Source organism: Gorilla gorilla, chromosome 18 (genome assembly GCF_029281585.2).
Source record: "Gorilla gorilla gorilla isolate KB3781 chromosome 18, NHGRI_mGorGor1-v2.1_pri, whole genome shotgun sequence".
NCBI classification, from domain to species: domain Eukaryota; kingdom Metazoa; phylum Chordata; class Mammalia; order Primates; family Hominidae; genus Gorilla; species Gorilla gorilla.
The window spans coordinates 96924086-96940382 of record NC_073242.2 but is presented as its reverse complement, the minus strand read 5'-3'; the positions used below and the strand labels follow the sequence as shown (position 1 = coordinate 96940382).

The window sequence follows — 16297 nt, the reverse complement described above, 5'->3', positions numbered from 1 at the left end:
TAGGTTGGTGCAAAAGCAATTGCAGATTTTGCCGCAAAGTAATGGCAAAAACCGCAGTTGCTTTTGCACCAACCAAATCCCTGGAATCTCCTGAGTGATGGTTTTTTGTATGCTAATGAGTTAACTGGTGGCTGGCAGCTCCTGGGTAGTTTCAGGATGGGGACTGGTCATAGGAAACATCAAAGCATGATTAGAGGGTTGTGACTTTCAGCCCCACTCCGCAACCTCTGGGGAGGAGAGTGGGACTGAAGGTTAAGTTGATCGTCAATGGCCAGTGGTTTAATCAATCATGCCTAGTTAATGAAGCCTCCATAAACACAGGGAGGGCGTGAAAGCTCCAAGCCCCTTCCCCCATACCTTGCCCTATGCACCTTCTTCATCTCTAGCCTTTGTAATATTCTTTATAATAAACCAGTAAATATAAGTAAGTGTTTCCCAGAGTTCTGTGAGCTGCTCTAGCAAATTAGTTGATCTGAAGGAGGGAGTCATAGGATCTCCAGTCTGTAGCCTATCAGGCAGAGGCACAGTTGAAACAACCTGGGGCTTTTGATGGCACTGGAAGTCGGGAAGGGGAAGTCTGTGGGACTGAGCCCTCTACCTGGGGGATCTGATGCGATTCTCCAGGTAGATAGTGTCAGAATTGAATTGAAGGACACCAGCAGGTGTTGACTGCAGAATTGCTTGCTTGCTTGGTGTGTGGGGAGAAACCCCCACACATTTGGTCTTCTGTGTTGATTATTGTGGTGTGAAAGCAGAGGAAAAACAATTTGAATTTGTCTTTCCACTTTCACAATGACATACCTGTTATGTAACCCATAAAACTATTTATGATAACATGAAAGATGCTTATGTCTGGCCAGTGTGGCGGCTCACGCCTGTAATCCCAGTACTTTCGGAGGCCAAGGTGGGCGGATCACTTGAGGCCAGGAGTTCAAGGCCAGCCTGACCAAGATGGCGAAACCCTGTCTCTATAAAAAATATAAAAAATTAGCTGGGTGTGGTGGTGCACGCCTGTAGTCCCAGCTACTCAGGAGGCTGAGGCAGGAAAATCACTTGAACCTGGGAGGCAGAGGTTGCAGTGAGCCAAGATTGCCCCACTGCACTCCAGCCTGGGCGATAGCAAGACTCCGTCTCAAAAAAAGAAAAAAAAAAAGAAAAGTGCTTGCATCAAAAGAGTAAGTAAAATAACTCAGGATACAAAATTGTGCATACAGTATGATTACAAATACACCAAACAAATGTAAAAATGTAGCCAAAATAGAACATAAGAAAACACCATAGTTTTCTTAGTATTTTATTATTATTTTTTTTGGTTCAATTTCTTTGTAAAAACATTGGCCACCATTTAACATGTAGTGGCAGCTACGCACGGTGGCTCACGCCTGTAATCCCAGCACTTTGGGAGGCTAAGGTAGGCCAGTCACCTGAGGTGAGGAGTTCGAGACCAGCCTGGCCAATATGGTGAAACCCCATCTCTACTAAAAATACAAAAATTAGCTGGGCGTGGTGGCGCCTGCCTGAAGTCCCAGCTGCTTGGGAGGCTGAGGCAGGAGAATTGCTTTAACCCAGGAGACAGAGGCTGCAGTGAGCCGAGATCATGCCACTGCACTCCAGCCTGGGCAACAGAGCAATACTGTCTCAAAAAATAAATAATAAATAAATAAATATTAGCCAGGGGTGGTGGTGTGCGCCTGTAATCCCAGCTACTCTGGAGGCTGAAGCAGGAGAATGGCTTGAACCCAGGAAGCAGAGGGTGCAGTGAACCGAGATTACGCCACTGCACTCCAGCCTGGGCGACACAGTGAGACTCCTAAAAAAACAAACATGCAGTGGCAACAAAATGCATCCAGTTTACATGCATCAACAAGTTAAATCACAATACATGAACAACACAAATTTCAAACAAACAGTACTGAGATAACTCGTGTTGCATTTACTACAGTACTTGTACTCCTAATAGAGATGGGTCTATATTTTAAAAAGTAAACCCTCTTAAAGTTTTTTGCTGGTATAAATGAGGATATAAACTCATTGTCTGAGAGACTTCACCCCCTCTCACTCTATGAAAATTGGTGTGTGAGTGGGGAGAATCATGGCAGGGACTACTAGGTGGCACTGATGTTTCCTTTCCCAGGTGTCAGTGAACCAAACGGTAATGAGGTTACCTGGTTAACGAGTGTGTTTGTGTGTGAGGTGTGTGTGGGTAATTGAAAGGTGACTATACATGACTGGGCACAGCGGCTCACACCTGTAATCCCAGCACTTTGGGAGGCTGAGGCGGGTGGATCACTTGAGGTCAGGAGTTCAAGATGAGCCTGGGCAACATGGTGAAACCCCGTCTCTACTAAAAATACAAAAATTAGCTGGGTGTGGTGGCGCGTGCCTGTAATCGCAGCTTCTCAGGAGGCTGAGGCAGGAGAATCGCTTGAACCCAGGAGGTGGAGGTTGCGGTGAGCCAAGATCATGCCACTGCACTCCAACCTGGGTGACAGAGTGAGACTCCATCTCAAAAAAAAAAAAAAAAAAAAAAGACTATACAGATCTTAAATGTTGCTTTCTAAGACTGCTATTTCTTGTTGACAGGTAGTTTTGACCATTAGGGTTTCTTTGGTGGTGCTTGATGGACAGCAAGTATATTATAGGAAGTTCCATGTGGCAAGTGGTTTCTGTGGCAGGGTAGCTCCTGCTAGGAAATGATTCTGCCTGAGAGGCCCTTCTGGGGGTGACTCTGGGAGCATGTGAGATTGTGTAACTGTCCTGCCAGGCATCCTCTGATTGTCAGGGAGAAGGGGGTTGGAAGAGAGGTCAGTCATACTTCCAGTTGCTTTTCAGCCTTTTGTATTCATATTCCTGAACTCACATTCAGAAGCTCAGGGGACACAGCTTGTATTTTGGAACAATGGGGAAGATGATTTAACATAGTATTTCTTATGTGATGTTATTTTCAAAATAAATCACTGTTAGTCAATGACTGTTTTAGTTCTTTTAGCCCTGGGCTTGCTCCTGATCATGGTGGGGTTTTTTGTTTTTGTTTTTTTGCTTTTTTTTTTTTTCCTTTGAGACGGAGTTTCACTTTTGTTGCCCAGGCTGGAGTGCAGTGGTGCAATCTCAGCTCACTGCAACCTCCACCTCCTGGGTTCAAGCAATTCTCCTGTCCCACCCGCTCGAGTAGCTGGGATTACAGGCTCATGCCACCATGCCCGGCTAATTTTTGTATTTTTAGTAGAGACGGGGTTTTATCATATTGGTTAGGCTGGTCTTGAACTCCTGACCTCAGGTGATCCGCCCACCTCGGCCTACCAAAGTCCTGGGATTACAAGCGTGAGCCACCGCACCTGGCCTCATGGTGGTTTTTTTGAGACAGTCTCGTTCTTTTGCCCAGGCTGGAGTACAGTGTTGGGATCTCAGCCTACTGCAGCCTCCACGTCCCGGGTTCAAGCAATTCTCATGCCTCAGCCACTGAAATTCGATTATTTTACATCTCCCATTTAGCAGCTAGCTGGAAGATTGTTAACTCACACCTCAACATGGTCATGGCCCAGCTGGTAAGCAGTTTTCTGTGTATAAGTAGGTAGTGCTTGTGAAGGGCACTGGACCTTTCCTGTCACGGGGGAACTACTTAACCTTCCTAGTAACTAGAGACTATGTAACACGGAGTTAAAGAACACCCATCAGGGTCCCTGTGCTCTTGAGTACCCTGAAATCCAGAAGGAAGGCAGATGGGTGACCCAAAGTGTCTTTTGCTACCATTGAAATAGCAAGGACTTTTCTCAGGAACAGAGCACTCCTGTCTATATAGAAAGTAGAAAACACAAGAAAACTTCAATTAGGTTTGTGCATTGAAAAATGTTTAGCATGATTAAATACCCTCTTCTTGGGACCACAGGTAACATACCTCTCTAGAGTTGGCTACTTCATGTGCATCACAGACAAGTGTGCTTTATCTCAGTGATTCAAAGGCAAAGGCAGAGTCTTGGTTTACATGCCTGCCTCAGGGAAAGATCTTGGAACACTCACTATGTTCTTCAGTCACATCAGTGCTTGGTATTTGGCTAAGGGTAGCAAGAAATGGAAACTGTAAGCTCCAGGGACCTGACCTGTTTGGATCACGCTTGTGTGTCCCAACTGCTGGCATAATGCTTGATTCAGGTGGCATTTAAAAATATTAGGGAATGACTGGGCACAGTGGCTCATGCCTATTATCCCAGCACTTTGGGAGGCCAGGGCAGGCTGATCACTTGAGGTCAGATGTTTGAGACCATCCTGGCCAACATGGTGAAACCCCGTCTCTACTAAAACTACAAAAATTAGCCAAGTATAGTGGTGTGCACCTGTAATCCCAGCTACTCGGGAGGCAGAGGCATGAGAATTGCTTGAACCTTGGAGGTGGAGATTGCAGTAAGCTGAGATGGCGCCACTGCACTCCAGCCTGGGCGACAGAGGGAGACTCTGTTTCAAAAAATAAATAGGCTGGCTGCGGTGGCTCACGCCTATAATCCCAGCACTTTGGGAGGCCGAGGCAGGTGGATTAGTGGAGGTCAGGAGTTCAAGACCAACCTGGCCAACATGGTGAAACCCTGTCTCTACTAAAAATACAAAATTAGCTGGGCGTGGTGGTGTGCACTTGTAATCCCAGTTACTTGGAAGGCTGAGGCAGAAGAATCGCTTGAACTTGGGAGGCGGAGGTTGCAGCGAGCTGAGATTGCACCATTGCACTCCAGCCTGGGCAAAAAAGAGGGAAACTCCACCTCAAAAAATATATAAAAAATAAATAAATAAATACCTAATATAGCCAGTAGATAAGTACTTTGCCTATGTTAATAACTAGCTGAGGCGGGGTGCAGTGGCTCACGCCTGTAATCCCAGCACTTTGGAAGGCCGAGGCGGATGGATCCCGAGGTCAGGAGTTCAAAACCAGCCTGACCAACATGGTGAAACCCCATCTCTACCAAAAATACAACAATTAGCCCGGTGTGGTGGCACATGCCTGTAATCCCAGCTACTCAGGAGGCTGAGGCAGGAGAATCGCTTGAACCTGGGAGGCAGAGGTTGCAGGGAGGCGGAGGTTGCAATGAGCCAAGATCGCGCCACTGCACTGCAGCCTGGGTGACAGAGGAGACTCCATTTCAAAAAAAAAAACCTCATAGTGATCCAGATACTTCTATGGGTGTTAAGTTTACTTCTCCTTTATGATCCAATTTATCTGATCCTTTTGTACACTGGGTAGTTATGCTTCATAGGATAGATCATTAGCCTGTCATTAGTGTCCTTCCTGGGACACTGTGTGGAGCAAGGTAGGATGAGGAGCTGGCATCTCTGGCTGGGGCTTGGTCTGTTCTCTGATAAAATGGTAGTTGCCTAGCAGTTTACTGCCATGTCAACTTATAGAGCTGGAGGGATAGCATTTCTTTCCTTTGCCTTTCCTTTATTTATTTATTTATTTATTTATTTATTTATTTATTTTGAGACAGTCTTACTCTGTCCCCCAGGCTGGAGTGCAGTGGTATGATCTCGGCTCACTGCAACGTCCACATCCCAGGTTCAGGTGATTCTCCTGCCTTGGCCTCCCAAGTGACTGGGATTACAGGCATGCACCACTATGCTCAGCTAATTATTATTATTATTTTGTATTTTTAGTAAAGACAGGGTTTCTCCGTGTTGGCCGGGCTGGTCTCGAACTCCTAGCATCAGGTGATCCACCTGCCTTGGCCTCCCAAAGTTCTGGGATTACAGGCGTGAGCCACCGCGTCCGGCCTGTATGCTCATTTTTCAATCATTACTCAGCACCTACTCCATGTCAGGCACTGTGCTCTGTCCTGGTGACATAGCAGCATGTGAGACAAGCAAGGTCCTGCCATCATGACAGACACTAAATAGGTGAGCCAGTGAAGCATGCTGAGCCCTTGAAAGCCAAAGCTCAGGCTGCTGTGGGGACTGTGAATAGAATCACTTAACCAGCTGAGGCACAGCTTCTCTGAAGAAATGATGTTTAACTGGAGACCTAACAGATCTCTTGAGAAGGAGTTAACCTGGGATAGTCGGAAAAGGTTGTCCCAAGCAAAGCAAACAGCATGGACCACAATCTCTGAGCAGAACTGAAGGGGTCAGGTATGTGTCTAGCCTGACACATGCAGTCATAGGAGAAAGTTGAAGAAGGGCCCCACCCACACTGGGGAGATGCTTTGTGAGCCCCATCAAGGAATTTGGGCTTTATCCTATGGGCTTAAGGGTTGGGGGAGAAAATGGTCAGAACCAGGAGAGAGACATCAGGATGTCCAGTTGATGGAATGGAAGGATGGACTGGCCATGGGGGCAAGGAGGCTTCACTGCAGCCATAGTGGTGCCTTATGAACTGGTCAGGTTTGAGTCACTATCATTTATTTGGGTCCATTATCACTTGCCTTCCCTTCACATTTGTCTGTTGGGATTTGACTCAATATGACCCTCAGATGCTAGGTCACTGTGGTCCTGCAAGGCTCGCTCAACACAATATACTTCTCTGGTAAGAGGGAGGAAACTTGACTGCAAGGGGACTGAGGTGATGGATAGGCCTGGGTAATGCCCTGTGGAGGAGGCGTGATGGTTGGAGAGACAGTTCTATGTGAGAGCAGCGTCTTGGCATATCATGATGTGGTAGAAGACAGAGCAGCTGCTCATCTTCCTAACGCCAAGCATCAGGCAGAGCTATTATGATGCTTGTTTTCTTTCCTGAACCTTCAAACCAGATTCTGCTCCAAACTACTTAGGCTAGTGACATAAGGAATCACTTTATTACTTTTTTTTTTTTGAGATGGAGTCTCGCTCTGTTGCCCAGGCTGGAGTGCAGTGGCGCCATCTCTGCTCACTGCAAGCTCCGCCTCCCAGATTCACGCCATTCTCCTACCTTAGCCTCCGGAGTAGCTGGGACTATAGGCGCCCGCCACCACACCCGGATAATTTTTTGTATTTTTGGTAGAGATGGGGTTTCACCGTGTTAGCCAGGATGGTCTCAATCTCCTGACCTCGTGATCCACCTGCCTCGGCCTCCCAAAGTGCTGGGATTACAGGCGTGAGCCACCGCACCTGGCCTCTTTATTACATTTTTAAACATATTGCAAGAGCCTACTGATGGTTTTGGTGAGCTCAGTATATATGGTTTTGTATAGTATGGTTTTGATGGGCTCAGTATATATGTCTTAGTTTATTGACTGACTGTGCAGGAACTAGGTCTGAAATCTTTCGTTCTTACAGCAAATATTTAGCACCAACTACATGTCAGACCTTGTTTTAGGCACTAGGGATATAGCAGTGAACAAAACAGACAAAAAATTTGTTGTCTTCAAGGAGGATACATTCTAGCAGGGATGGTGGGGAGAGACAAACAATGGAAAAATACACCTGTTTCTGAAAAGCCAACATGGAAGTAGAGACCTGAAGGAAACGTGAGAGAGAGAGAGAAAGCCAAGTGGATGTCTGCACAATAGAGGACATTGCAAGTGCAACGGCCCTGAGGCAGGATGTACCTGACATGTTTGGGGTGCAGACACCAGAAAGCTACCGTTACTGGAGCAGAGTGAGTGAAGGAAGAGCAAGTAGGATATAAGATCAGAAAGGTAGGCTGGGTGCAGTGACTCCGGCCTGTAATCCCAGCACTTAGGGAGGCCAAGGTGGGCGGATCACGAGGTCAGGAGATCAAGACCATCCTGGCTAACGTGGTGAAACCCCGTCTCTACTAAAAATACAAAAAATTAGCTGGGAGTGGTGGCATGTGCCTATAGTCCCAGCTACTTGGGAGGCTGAGGCAGTATTATCACTTGAAGCCAGGAGACAGAGGTTGCAGTGAGCCAAGATTGCACCACTGCACTCCAGCCTGGGAGGGAGAGCGAGACTCTGTCTCAAAAAAAAAAAAAAAAATCAGGTAAAAGGAGTGTGGGATTGCAGACATATATCATGTAGGGCCTTGTAGATCAATGAAAGAACTTTGACTTTTACTCCAAGAGAGAAGGGAAGCCTTTGGAGGGTTTGGACAGAGGAGTGGCTTGATCTGACTACATTTTGATCGAGTTCCTCTCAGTGGTATGTTGAGAGTAGATGGGAGGCAGGGGGCCAGGTAGGGTAGAAGCTGGGAGACCAGTTAGGCTGTTGCAATAATGTAGGAGAGAGGTAAGGGTGGATTGAACAAAGATGGTAGTAATAGCAGTTGTGGGAGGTTCTTGGATGCAGGGTATATTTTGAAGGTAGAGAGTCAGCAAGACTTGTTAATGGATCAGATGTGAAGTGTGAGAGAAAAAGAAGACTCAAGGATAACTCCAAGGTTTTAACTTGAGCATTTGAAAAGTTTGTGTTACCAGTTTCTGAGATGAAGGCATTGTGGGAAGAGTATGTTGGGTGGGGAGAAACATCAGGAGTTTAGTTCTGGACATTTTAAGTTTGAGATGCCTATTAAACATCCAAGTAGAGATGTTAATAGGCAGTTGTTTGCACCCGTCTGGAGCTTAAAGAGGACCTGGCTGATAACTTTGGGAGTCATCAGGGAACAGATAACATTTAAAAGCCATGACACTGAATGGAACCACCAAGGGAGTGAGTATAGATAGAAAAGAGAAATAGACTGGGGACTGAGCCATGGTTACTACAGTCACCATCAGGAGAAATGAGCAGAAGGAACCGAGAAGTGGTCAGAGAGGTAAGAGGAAAATCAGAAGAAATTTGTGTTGTGGAAGTCAGGTGAAGAGTGTTTCGAGGAGGTTGGAACCTGCCATGTCAGATGCTGCTGATAGGTCAAAGTGGGATGAAGGTGAGAATTGACCACTGGATTTAATTGTATTTGACAAAGATGAGAGAGCTGAAGCTTGGTTATTTGTAGTATGATTTACAACCAATAATCCAGGGTTTTCAGCCACGATGCCTAAACACAGAGCATCATGAGAGAGTTGCATAATTGCAGTTTGAAGTTCTGAACATTGTACTTTTCCTTCCTACCTCTTTTGGACTCTTCATTCTGAAGAAATGCTTTTGGGTCTGGTTACTGCTCTGGGGAAGGGGAGTGTCTGTTAATCACAAATTGGGTTTTTAATGACATTGGGCTGCTGTGCCTTTTACTGCACAACCAGTGTCAATGTTTGGGTTTTTTTCATGGTGGGGAAGACTTTATTCAGGACCATGGCGGCAGGTATAGGTACCTCTGCAATGAATCTTGCAGTTGGGGAGAGAGACTGAGCTCACCTCTGAATATAGCACAGCAAGTGGGGATTGATAGTCAAGGAGCAGGGTAGGGGTCAGTGGATAGAAAATGACTCACAATGTCAGTGTTTTTATCGTAATTGAGCCTCAGAGTGTGAAACCTTTCTCACGTGGAACTCAAAGTGCATTATAAATCTGTCATTGAACACTTTTAAAAATAAGGCTAACTGGCCGGGCGCGGTGGCTCATGCCTGTAATCCCAGCACTTTGGGAGGCTGAGGCGGGTGGATCACGAGGTCAGGAGATCGAGACCATCCTGGCTAACATGGTGAAACCCCGTCTCTACTAAAAAACAAAAAATTAGCCGGGCATGGTAGCAGGTGCCTGTAGTCCAGCTACTCGGGAGGCTGAGGCAGGAGAATGGCGTGAACCTGGGAGGCGGAGCTTGCGGTGAGCTGAGATCGCACCACTGCACTTCTCCACTTCGTCTCAAAAAAAAAAAAACAAAGGCTAACTTTGGGAGGCCAAGGCGGGCAGATCACTTGAGGTGAGGAGTTTGAGACCAGCCCGGCCAACATGGTAAAACCCGGTTTCTACTAAAAATACAGGGCTGGCGTGGTGGCTCATGCCTATAATCCCAGCACTTTGGGAGGCCTAGGCAGGAGGATCATTTGAGCCCAGGAGTTCGAGGCTACAGTAAGCTATGATCGCCCCACTGCACTCCGGCCTGACCAACAGAGCAAGACCCTGTCTCTAAAAAAATAATAAATAAAAATACAAAAAAAATTAGCTGGGCGTCGTGGCGCATAGTTGTATCCCAGGTACTCGGGAGGCTGAGGCAGGAGAATCACTTGCACCCAGGAAACAGAGGTTGTGGTGAGCCAAGAGTGCACCACTGCACTCCAGCCTGGGTGACAGAGTGACACTCTGTCCCCAAAAAATAAAAAATAGATAAACATAAGGCTAATTTGGCTGGGCACGGTGGCTCACACCCGTAATCCCAACACTTTGGGAGGCTGAGACGGGCGGATCACTTGAGGACAAGAGTTGAATACCAGCCTCAAGACCAGCCTGGGCAATATGGGAAACCCCGTCTCTACCAAAAATACAAAAAAAATAGCTGGGTGTGGTGGCATGTACCTGTGGTCCTAGCTACTCAGGGGGCTGAAGTGGGAGGAATGCTTGAACCCAGGAGGCAGAGGTTGCAGTGAGCTGAGATCATGCCACTGCACTCCAGCCTGGTGACAGAGTGAGACTCCATTATAATAATAATAAGGCTAATTTATATCCTGCTGAGTCTCTCATAGCACCATTCTTTTCCTTTATAGCATTTAATCTCAAATCATAATTACATATTTATGTGATTATTTGATTATCTTATCTCTCCTCCTAGACTGTACACTCTTTGCAAGCAGAAACTATATCTGTTCTGCTTACTGAAGTATCCTGCACTTTGCTGAGGCCTGGCTCATAGTCTGTGCTTAATAAGTATTTATTAATCAATCTACATAAATTACAGGTGTCATTTTATACACAAGCACCTAAAACACCTAATCAGCCTAGCTAATGTCCCAATCTTTTTTTTTCTTTTTTCTTTTGAGATAGGCTCTGTTGCCCAGGCAATCACAGCCCACTGCAGCCTTGACCTACTGGGCTCAAGAGATCCTCCCACCCCAGTCTCCTCTTCTGAGTAGCTGGGACTACAGGTTTGTGCCACCATGCCTAGCTAATTTTTGTATTTTTTGTGGAGAAGGAGTTTTGCCATGTTGCCCAGGCTGGTCTCAAACTCTTGGGCTCAAGTGATCCACTTGCCTCGGCCTCCCAAAGTCCTGGGATTACAGGTGTGAGCCACTGCTCTCAGCCCTACAGTTTGTTTTAAGTTAGGTTGAGGATCTGTCTCACTTCATAACTAGGGCCGTGACCCTCACCTCTGGCCCAAGTGCTTTATATTAGGATGAAATTACTGAAAAGAATTCACAGAAAAATCAAATTATCAAATGAGTCTTATTTGCATTTCAAATAAAGGGAATTCTACAGTATGGGTCTTGACACTGGCCTTTTGGAATGTGCCTGAGGGGACAGAGGTGTGCAGCAAGTCTGTGGAGGTGCCTCTCAGGATGCAGTGCTCTGGAAGGTGTGGGGCTGGATCTGGGGCTAGTCTCATGGTGAGTGGCCCTTGAGGCACAGTGGAGGCTGACACTAAGTGAGGGCTTGCCACTCTTTCAGTGCCAAGTCTTATTGCCCAACCTGTATAGCTACAACTACAAACTGATACATACCAATGCTCTATGAATAGCCATCATTAAATTTGCTTGCCAGAAATGATACGGGAGAACCCCTTTTGAACCCTCCCTTCCTCAGTATGAGTTGTTCATGAGTGGTGAGGACTTCCTAACATCTGGAGCTCAGCCACTCACCCAGTGTGACACACTGCCCAGGGAAAAGTGCCATCTTCAGATACGCTCAGCAAGTGCTGGGATTCACCAGCCTACTGGACCTTAGCTTGAAGTTACTTTCTCAGAAAACTTATTCTCTTGGCCCCAGCCTGTACCGATGATGTCCCCAAAAGTAAGCTTACAGGTTTTTTTTGTTTTGTTTTAAAGGAAAGAGACTTCTAATTCACACATATCCATTTAGTTTGATTACAGAAGTGAATTTGCAAGGTGTGAACAGGTTGTTCTATGTCCTTGGGCACAACTACTTAAGGTGATTAAAAATTAAGGTATAATTTACATACAATTAAAAACACAGATCTTAAATATTCAATTTGATGAGTTTTGACAGTTGTACCACCATGTAACCCAAGCACCAAACAAGATACAGAACATTTCCATCACTCTAGAATGTAGCCTTGTGCCCCTTTCTGTTCGATTCCCTCCACCTCAGCCACCACCGCCACTGCCGCCTTCTGACTAGTGTTACTATAAATAAGGCTGGCTTATTCCTGAATTTCAAAAAAGTGGAATTCTACAGTATGGGTCTTCTGTGTGTGGACCTGCCATCTTTCACTCTACATAATGTTTTTAAGATTCATACAGGCTAGGCGAGGTGGTTCATTGTAATCCCAGCACTTTAGAAGACTGAGGCAGGGGGATCACTTGAGGCCAGCAGGTTGAGACCAGCCTGGGCAACACAGTGAGACTCACATCTCTACAAAAAAATTAATAAAATTTTTAAAAAGAAAAAAATTCATTAATAGTTAATTCCTTTTTACTGTTTTACTGTATTCCATTGTGTAACATCATAATTTATGATGTGAACATTTGTTTCTAGTGTGGGGCCATTATGAATAAGGCTGCTGTGAACATTTGTATAATTTTTTTTGTGGACTTATGTTTTTATTTTCTTAGATAAATATCTATAAGTGGAGTTGCTGTGATTGGGTTGATATATGTTTAACTATAAGAAACTGTCAATTTTCCAAAGTGGTTGTACTGTTTTACACTCCCACCAAGAATGTATGGGAATTCCATTTGCCGCATATCCTCTCCAAACTTCAGGATTGTATGTCTTTTTTTTTTTTTTTTTGAAATGGAGTTTCACTCTGTGGCCCAGGCTGGAGTGCAATGGCGCGATCTTGGCTCCCTGCAACCTCTGCCTCCTGGGTTCAAGCAATTCTCCTGCCTTAGCCTCCTGAGTAGCTGGGATTACAGGCATGCACCACCACACCAGGCTATTTTTGTATTTTCAGTAGAGGTGGGGTTTCACCATGTTGGCCAGGATGGTCTTGAACTCCTGACCTCAGGTGATCCACCCATCTCGGCTTCCCACAGTGCTGGGATTACAGGCGTGAGCCGCTGCGCCCGGACATTTTTTTTTTTTTTTTGAGATGGAGTCTCGCTCTGTTGCCCAGGCTGGAGTGCAGTGGCGCGATCTCGGCTCACTGCAAGCTCCACCTCCTGGGTTTACACCATTCTCCTTCCTCAGCCTCCCGAGTAGCTGGGACTACAGGTGCCCACCACCATACCTGGCTAATTTTTTTGCATTTTTAGTAGAGATGGGGTTTCACCATGTGTTAGCCAAGATGGTCTCAATCTCCTGACCTCATCATCTTCTGATTTGTTGGAGTTCTGCAGACAAGTCCTTTGTTATGTATATATTCAGCTCATATTTTTTCCCAACCTGTGGCTTGCATTTTCATTTTTTAATGATGTATTTTAATGAGCAGAAATTATTTTAAATTTTGAAATCCAGTTTTCAATGAGTTAGTGCTTTTTGTGTCCTGTCCAAGAAATCCTTACCCCATGATTTCAAAAAGTACTCTCTGATGTATTTTTCTAGAAGCTTTATGGTTCTGGCTTCTACATTTAGGTCTTTGATCTGTCTTGAATTAATTTTTGCATAAAACAGTGAGAGAGAGGGGTTAAGGTTGTTTGCCATATGGATATCCAATTGTTCCAACATCATTTCTTAAGAAGAATTTTTTTCCCCATTGAATTGATTTAGTGCTTTGGCTGAAAATCAGTTTACCGCATTTGTGTGACTTGCAGGGTAAAGATAGTATTACAAGGCTGTAACTTTGTCTATAGAAATCTCTAATGGCTCTTTTTAAAAGCCCGGCACTGAGAAATAAAAAGCATATTTTGTAATTTAAAAAAGTATGGTCAGGCCAGGCGCAGTGGCTCAAGCCTGTAATCCCAGCACTTTGGGAGGCCGAGGCAGGCAGATCTCACAAGGTTAGGAGTTCAAGACCAGCCTGGCCAATGTGGTGAAACCCCATCTCTACAAAAAATACGAAAATTAGCTGGGCGTGGTGGCACGCGTCTGTAATCCCAGCTACTCAGGAGGCAAAAGAATTGCTTGAACCCTGGAGGCGGAGGTTGCAGTGAGCTGAGATTGCACTACTGCACTCCAGCCTGGGTGACAGAGCAAGACTCCGTCTCCAAAAAAAAAAAAAAATCACAGGGAAAACCATAACAGGCACTTTTTTTTTTTTAAAGACAGAGTTTCACTCTGTTGCCCAGCCTGGCATGCAGTGGCGTGATCTCGGCTCACTGCAACCTCCCCCTCCCAGGTTCAAGTGATTCTCGTGCCTCAGCCTCCTGAGTAGCTGGGACTACAGGCATCTGCCACCGTGCCCAGCTAATTTTTTGTATTTTTAGTAGAGACGGAGTATCACGATGTTGGCCAGGCTGGTCTCGCACTCCTGACCTCAAGTGATCCACCCGCCTTGGCCTCCCAAAGTGCTGGGATTACAGGTGTGAGCCACCACACCCAGCCTATTACAGGTACATTTTTTAAAAGCTTGGATGGAACCACCCAAGCTCCATTCATCTATAAATTTCTGAAGAGCTAGCTCACTGCTGCTAATAGGATCGGGGAGACACAATCCCAGAACAAGTAATGACACTTGAAAAAACCTGTAGGTAGGCTGGGCACAGTGGCTCACGCCTGTGTTCTCAGCACTTTGCAGGGCTGAGACGGGTGGATAACTTGAGGCCAGGAGTTCAAGACCAGCGTGGCCAACTTGGCAAAACCCTGTCTCTACTGAAAATACAAAAATTAGCTGGGCATGGTGGCACATGCCTGTAATCTCAGCTACTTGGGAGGCTGAGGCAGGGGAATTGCTTGAACGTGGGAGGCAAAGGTTGCAGTGAGCTGAGATCATGCCACTGCACTCCAGCCTGTGCAACAAAGTGGGATTGTTTCTAAAAAAAGAAAAGAAAAAACTGGCAGGTGATCAGAAGTATTCTTGAAGATATATTGAGAGGTATTTAGGATGAATAATGGATACCATGGCAGGGAAAACAACTATTCAACTCCTATATTTCTCTTTCATCAGAGACCCAGCTGGAAGGACCATGTGCAGGGAAGGTAGCATACCCAGTGCCCAGTGGGTTTGTTTCCTCTGATCAATTTGAATTACATCCCACGGGTCTCAGAAAAGTAGCAGCTGACCATGATATACTCCATAAACTACTGTCAATAAGCCTTGAGGCATTGTGGAGCAGAGGCAGGTGCCAGATGATAGGCGATACACAATGTCTGTGATGTTTGAGCCTGATGCTGGTGATTCCTCAGAACTATGCAAGAACATCTCATCAAACAAATGATCCCTGAGCACCTAGAAAGAGAACTGGAGAACACTGCAAGTGTGTGGATTTATAAAGGACATCATCATCTAACATTTATTAAGGCCTAACTCTGCGTCAGGTGCATATACACATCTGGTTGTTGGCCTTGTGGATATTATGGTCAGTTCTGACTGTGTGTGCACTTGGCAACAATTTGGTTTTTTTAGTATGCTTGCTGGATTATTAGTAACCTTGAGGGGAGTGCCAAACATAAATATCATTTATTTAGATGTGAGCTGTGGGGGTTTTTTGTAGTTTCTCATCCCATTGGGCAAAAAGAGAAATTAGAGCTAGTATACTTCTGTGAAATTGTAATTACTGTACTTGAAATCACTAATCCAAAAAACGATGGCAGCCTCAGTTTCCTCATCTGTAAAATGAAGATAATAATAATGGCACCTGCCTCTGGAAGTTATAATTGTTAAATCAGATGATGCCTGTAAAGCACGGGGCACGTAATGTTTACTCAAAAAGAGATGTTGTTAACGCTGATCTCATTTTCAGCTGACACAAAGCTGGTAGGGACAGTGAGTAAATATCCAAAATTATCTCAGCTGGTAAACAGTCACCCAAATTAAACTAAATGAAATTTATTAGAGTGAAAATTTAAAGTACTGAACTCGGGGTCAAAAAACTATAATTTGTACTCCCAAGTTCATAGCAGCATTATGGACATAGTAAAATGTAGAAGCAACCCGAGCATTCACTGACAGATAAATGGATAAGCAAAATGTGGTATCTACACATGATGGAATATTATTCAGCCTTTATAAAAGGAAGGAAAATCTGACACATGCTACAACATGGATGAACCTTGAGGACATTACGCTGAGTGAAATCAGCCAGACATAGAAGCACAAATACTGTATGATTGCACTTATGTGAGGTACCTAGGGCAGTCAGATTCAGAGACAGAAAGTAGAATGGTGGTTGCCAGGGGCTGGGCAGATGGGTAATGGGGAGTTATGTTGTCTCTTCCAGGAAGTCTTTCCTGCCTGTACACTGCCTCTAGCCCCTGTAGTTAATGGTGTTCTTCTCTGCAAGAGAGGCAAGTTTCTGTT

The 16297-nt window shown here is 45.3% G+C and overlaps 1 protein-coding gene across 2 annotated transcripts in view; it reads left to right on the top strand.

Moving 5' to 3' along the window:
- GFOD2 (Gfo/Idh/MocA-like oxidoreductase domain containing 2) overlaps positions 1-16297 on the top strand; it is a 53001-nt gene that overhangs the window by 5334 nt on the left and 31370 nt on the right. Inside the window, exon 1 of one of the 2 annotated variants that reach the window (XM_055366194.2) lies at positions 14947-15315. The exons of the other annotated variant lie outside the window; for it this stretch is intronic. The gene's annotated coding sequence lies outside the window, so the exon portion shown is untranslated. Of the gene's footprint in view, positions 1-14946; positions 15316-16297 lie in introns of those variants that run through there. 2 annotated transcript variants of the gene reach the window in all.